Source organism: Nycticebus coucang, chromosome 1, assembly GCF_027406575.1.
Source record: "Nycticebus coucang isolate mNycCou1 chromosome 1, mNycCou1.pri, whole genome shotgun sequence".
Lineage (NCBI taxonomy): Eukaryota > Metazoa > Chordata > Mammalia > Primates > Lorisidae > Nycticebus > Nycticebus coucang.
In genome coordinates, this window is record NC_069780.1 from 106,866,855 (window position 1) to 106,873,049 (window position 6,195).

Below are 6,195 nucleotides of genomic sequence, written 5' to 3' on the forward strand. Positions count from 1 at the left end.
GTGTTGTCATAGCTCAAAGCAACCTCCAACTCCTATGCTTAAGTGATCCTCCTGCCTCAAGCCTCCCAAGGAACTGGGAGTTCGGGTGCCCATCACCATACCTGGCTAGTTCTTTTATTTTTAGTAGAAACAGAGTCTTACTCTTGCTCAGGCTGGTCTTGAACTCCTGAGCTCAAGGGATCCTCCCACCTCGGCTTCCTAGAGTGCTGGGATTATAGGCCTGAGCCACCTGTGGCACGACATCATGGCATTCACCATGCCTGGCCTGGTGAGTTACTTTTTGTTGCTCCTATTTACTCCTCTTTTTTCACTCTCAAGTTCCATCTCTGTTTTGTTCTGGGTCCTCAGTATCCTACTAATTGCAATCCACCCTTCCCTGGGGAGAAATGGTAATTACTTGCAGATTTGTGAACACCAATTGATGCCTTTAGCTCATCATTTTCTTTTATCTGGTGGTTACACTATCAGATTAGAACAAAATATGTACACATAGCATCTTTACTTCTTCCAGACACTTTGCAAGTAATCTCTGACATAGTGGGGGGTTACCTAGAGAACAGAAGCTAGATGCCAGTACTTGTAGACAGATCTATAATCAAATATCAAATGTCTACATCTATAGGATGCCTATTAACAAACTGGCATCAATCTACGGGCCAGTGTGACAGCTTTTTGTCAGTTCTCTCTCTGAAGTTTCACTGAGAAGTCAACTCTCCAAAGGCAGATTATCTGGGGAAAAAATGACTTACAAGTTTATTTAACATGTACACATGTGAACTTCAAGGATGAAGACCCAAAGATGCAGGGGGACTTATCCATTTTTGTGCTTAGGACAGCCATGTAGAAATATGATAAGACAAAAAGGACGTGATCTGGTGCTGACCCACTGAACAGAGAAGCCCACTGAGGCCTGTCTGTCTGGACTCTTCTTGGTCTTTTGGAGCAGCATTCTTCCTTCTGGTGTGGGGCAAGGCCCTCTCTGGAATGGGGGGCCAGGAGATCTTGTGAACTATAGTCAAGCCAAGTTGGCCAGATAATGTCTTTAAGGCTAGAAAAGGGGAGGAAATGTTTGAGTAATATTTTTACATTTTTATGAAAAAAATGCTCATTGTCTCTAATTATCAGAGAAATGCAAATCAAAACCACCCCAAGATATCACCTAACCCCAGTGAGAACAGCCAACTTCACAAAGTCTTAAAGCTGCAGATGCTGGTATGGATGCACAGAAAAGGGAACACTTTTATACTGTTGGTGGGACTGCAAACTAATACAGCCTCTTTGGAAAGAAGTATGGAGAATCTTCAAAGAACTCAAAGTAGACCTTCCATTTGATCCCACAATCCTATTACGAGTCTTCTACCCAAAAGGGAAAAAATCATGTTATCATAAGGACATTTGCACTAGATTGTTTACCATAGCTCAATTTATAATTGCCAAGATGTGGAAGCAGCCTATGTGCCCATGAACACATGAATGGATTAATAAACTGTAGTGTACATACACCATGGAATACTATTCAGCCTTAAATAAAGACGGATACTTTACATCTTTTGTGTTAACCTGGATGGAGTTGAAACACATTCTTCTTAATAAAGTAGCCCAAGAATGGAAAAGCAAGTGTCCAGATACTAATATGAAACAGCAGACGATCTAATACATGCTCACACAAGGGAAAAATTCAGTTCAATTCAAGATGGGGGAAGGGAAGAGGAGGGAAGAGGAAAGAGGGGAAGGGGGACTGGTAAGCTCCCACCTAATGGGCACAATGTTAGGGTACTGGCACACTTCCTGGGTGCAGGACACAACTACAAGAGGGACTCTACCTAACAAATGCAAACATTGTAACCTAATCACTTGTGCCCATATATTAATCTGAAATTTAAAAAATAAATGTTTGTGTTTTATGGTTGGCTTGGGGGGAAAGGGGTTCTGGTTTCTGTGCCACCTTGGAGAAGAACGATTCTACAGGGTGCCCCAAAATTCTCCTCTAAAGTCTCCATATCTACCAACTTATCTTCTGTAATTAATATTTTGTAAATAAAATTACATTTAGCTACAATTTCCCATTTTCCCTATGTATGCACAGCAACCTTTGGGACATCATGTATTTATTAAATCCACAAAGGCACCTAAACAGGGAATGCCCAATTTTGTCTTTCTGTCTTCAGGATTTTGCTATTGCAAGTTTTTGTTTTCCCATTGTTAAAATGTTTCTGCTGTTTTAACCTCCACTAATGCCTATATATGAACTCGTGGAATATGACATTTTATCCCAAAAGAAAGCTTATCTTATCTAGACACATAAGAAATATAGACTGCCTGGATTTTCTGGCTTTTGCCACTGAATACTCACTGATACTACTCAGCTAGACATACTTGTTTCCACCTGTGAATTCAGTCTGTCCAGAGTCTGAACTTCATGTCACCCCAGGTAGGGAATAAAGAGCCTTTGCCTCTGAGTGAAAGATGCTCTTTCTCACCTCAGTCTCTGGGGTCTGATACCTGCTCCTCATGGTTTATGTTCCCGTATCTCAGAGCCCTGAGACTAATTAGGAACCCATCACCATTCTTTCTTTCCCACCTGGGTATTTGTAGGAATTCCTCACCCCACTCCCAACTTTGTTGACTAGATGTCTGGTCCTGATTGCTTCTGGATTCCCCTACCTGAATGAGCTTCTTTCATTCATGTATTTCTCTGTATTTTAGAGCATTTCATCCAAACTACAAACACACTTCAGCCCCAGTCCCCACCCACCCACCTTTTAAACTAGCTTTCTCATCCTGAGGTCTCTTTTACTACCCAAGGCTGACTCAACAAACAAGTTTTCTGATAACTGTCAACTTTGGCATTTTGGGTTATTAAATTTTTAACACTGAGTTGGCAAGTTGACATTGTAAAATTGTCTTAATCTCTGGTTTCCACCTGTATGCTATCTTTAAAAAAAAAAAACCCTCATATTTTATAGCAACAAGGTTACTATGGATGTTTTTATTAGAAATTCTTGATTACTTTTTGATTACCTTTTATCCTATTGTAATCTATTTTTTATTACTTTTCTTAGTTTATTACTTTTCTTTAGTTCAAAAATCAAAGTAAAAGAAAGAATATTAAAGTGAAATAACATGACAGAGATGAGGTATGAAAGTGTAACCAAAGTATTTTAATTAAAAATGACTTGTAGAGAGCTGCCATCTTATGGGAGCAAAACCAACGCCTGGCTTCGAGCTGCAGCGGCTGAGGTGTCCCCAGCCAGTGTTGCTGCCGCCCATCCACAAACATGGGGAACATCTTTGCCAACCTCTTCAAGGGCCTTTTTGGCAAAAAGAAATGTGCATCCTCATGGTGGGGCTGAACACTGCAGGGAAGACGACAATCCTATACGAGCTGAAGCTGGGTGAGATCGTGACCACCATTCCCACCATAGGCTTTAACGTGGAGACTGTGGAGTACAAGAACATCAGCTTCACTGTGTGGGACGTGGGCGGCCAGGACAAGATCCGGCCTCTGTGGCGCCACTATTTCCAGAACACACAAGGCCTGATCTTCGTGGTGGACAGCAATGACCGAGAGCATGTAAACGAGGTCCATGAGGAGCTCATGCGGATGCTGGCTGAGGATGAGCTCAGGGACGCAGTTCTCTTGGTGTTTGCCAACAAGCAGGACCTGTCCAACGCCATGAATGCAGCCCAGATCACAAACAAGCTGGGGCTGCACTCCCTTCGCCACAGGAACTGGTACATTCAGGCCACCTGCGCCACCAGAGGATGGGCTCTATAAAGGACTAGACAGGCTGTCCAGTCAGCTCCAGAACCAGAAGTGAACGCGACACACCCTGGCCCCCCACTCCACCCTCCGCTTCACTCTCCTGTGGCAAACGTGCGACTCTTTGGTATGAGTGCCAGAAGCTGTCTCCATGGTTTGGTCACAGTGTGCATCGCACCATGCTGTAAATGTGGCAGACGCAACCTGCAACCAGGTTTTTTATTTAATATAAATGGTTTTTGTTTCCAATGAGGCAGTTTCTGGTACTCCTATGCAATATTACTCAACTTTTTTTATTGTAAAAAGGAACTCACTGTTCTGTGCTGAGAGGGGTTTAGGGCTGCAGGCACCTGGCCATCAGGAGCCACTGTGGGAGCTGGGCCTTCCTATCTGGAGGGTTGTGTTGAGATTTATGCTGGTGGTTGGTTTTTAACCCATACTCAGTGCATTTTTTAAATAGCTAAAATCCAAGACAGGAACACTTGAACACACAGAAGGGAGACTCCAACTGCTTAGTATAGGTTTGCAGCAACAGCCTGAATGCCAGCCATTGGCCGTTCCCCTTGGGGACATGAGGCAGTGGCTTGCAGACCTTCATCAATTCTGCATGGTCACTGTAGAGACCCTCTGAGTTGCTTGTCGCTGGGGCACCCTGCATTCCATAGCCTTGCTTGTCCCCATGCTCTGTCAGCTCCTGGGGGCCCGGCTGAGAGCCCCTAGCTGTCCTCTCGCCCGCTCAGGGGACACAGGACCCCACTCATTCATATGGTCAGCATTCTCCGTGCTTATGCCTGCTCAGACACGGTGGGATGTCTGGGGCCTCACCAGCAGGAGTGTGGGCAAGCTGGGCATCTGGGCCCTGGCCCCAGGAGCACCCCCCATGTGTGAAGTAGCTTTCTCTCCCTCAGCCTGCAAGGGTCCAATTTGCCATCGAAAAAGATGACCTCTACTCTTTTCTCTTGTATTTTGATAAACACCGAAGAAGCTGGAGCTGTTAAATTTATCTTGGGGAAAACCTCAGAACTGGTCTATTTGGTGTAGTGGAACCTCTTACTGCTTTCAATACGCGATTAGTAATCAAAAAAAAAAAATGACTTCTGAAACCTAATACGAGCCTTTTTACTCACACTTGAGCAAGTCACAAGTATAATAAAAAATATCAAAGTCTTTATTTGATAATTTATCTACAAGTCTATAAATGCCTAACATAAAGCTCAAGCTTTCTTCTATAGTTTCCCATTTTTTAAAAACTACGTTTATCCCAAATGTCTATAAAATGTATTCTGTCCAAATTATTCCCTGAACAGGGAAAAATGAGTTGGAGTTGCTTGTCTTATTTCTTTTTTGGTATCAAATACTGTGAAAAATCAGGTGACATAATATAAACTGAAAGTTTTTGCTGCCAAAGTTTTCTTAGTAATAGAATTTGGTTTCTGTGCAGTACTTTTCAGCACAATTTTGTGTTTACAGCTTGTGGGAACTTGAAGGGTCCAGAAAAGAATAAATTCGTGCTCTGTACCATATTTCTATCCTCCCCCTTCATTCTGGCGATCTCTACAACTTCATAAATTTGCCTATCCTTATTGTTTGGTGTAAAAGATGACTATTGTATGCTGAGATTTTTAATCCTTATTTTTAAAATGCAATACTTTAACACGTCTTTCTGCAAAATTTAATTGTTTAAATTTTCAAGCAGTTAACACTTTTGTCCTCTTTTCTCTCTGTTTTTGCTTCTGTTTTGGAGGCCAATTATTTCCTTGTGTTGGTGTGTTTGTAATCAAGAGGGCAGCAGGGTTCCCCTCAGCTTGACTATAAACTTGAGGTAAGCTTCTTGCCCTCAGGACTCGAACTCCACCCCCCCCCACCATATCATTTACTTTAGAAAACCAGCAATTGTAAATTTCTTCTCTGCCCCTTTGAGATGTAGATCTTTTTAAAAGAGTCTTTCAGGTTTTATAACCCAGGACTGTCTTTGAGGTCCTGAGAGTCATTCCTTTGAAATGCAGTCATCTGGAAAATCTGTGCCTGGTCTCCCAGGATGTGTGGTTAGGCAGGAGTCTAACCTCCTAGGGGAACCTTGCTCTAAATTATAAAACCACCTTTTGTCATAAAGACAGGGCTGAAAGTTTACTTTTCCTATGGGTAATGGCCAGTCAGCAAAGACAAGTGGCTTCTGATCCCCCCTCCCAGCCAGCGAAATGCCCACACTCCTGGTTTGTTTAGGCCAAATCCCACCGGACAGATCTGTGGTCCCTCTTCCCTACTGCAGAATCCTTGAATGACATCTTCCTTACCTGTTTAACATAGTCTGGTGCAATATATTGAAAGTTGTTTTTAATCAGTCTATCACCTTTTACTTTTTTAAATAACCTTTTTTTATTTTAGAACTGTTTTAGAACTACAGAATTATTGCAAAGACAGAGAATTCTCAT

General features: G+C 42.5%; 1 pseudogene across 1 annotated transcript; it reads left to right on the forward strand.

The window, feature by feature from the left end:
* The first annotated feature begins 3,227 nt into the window (after nucleotides 1-3,227).
* On the forward strand, nucleotides 3,228-4,200 carry LOC128582052 (ADP-ribosylation factor 1-like; annotated as a pseudogene). Its single transcript, XR_008378977.1, has one exon. The product of XR_008378977.1 is annotated as an ADP-ribosylation factor 1-like (transcript).
* The last annotated feature ends 1,995 nt before the right edge of the window (nucleotides 4,201-6,195 follow it).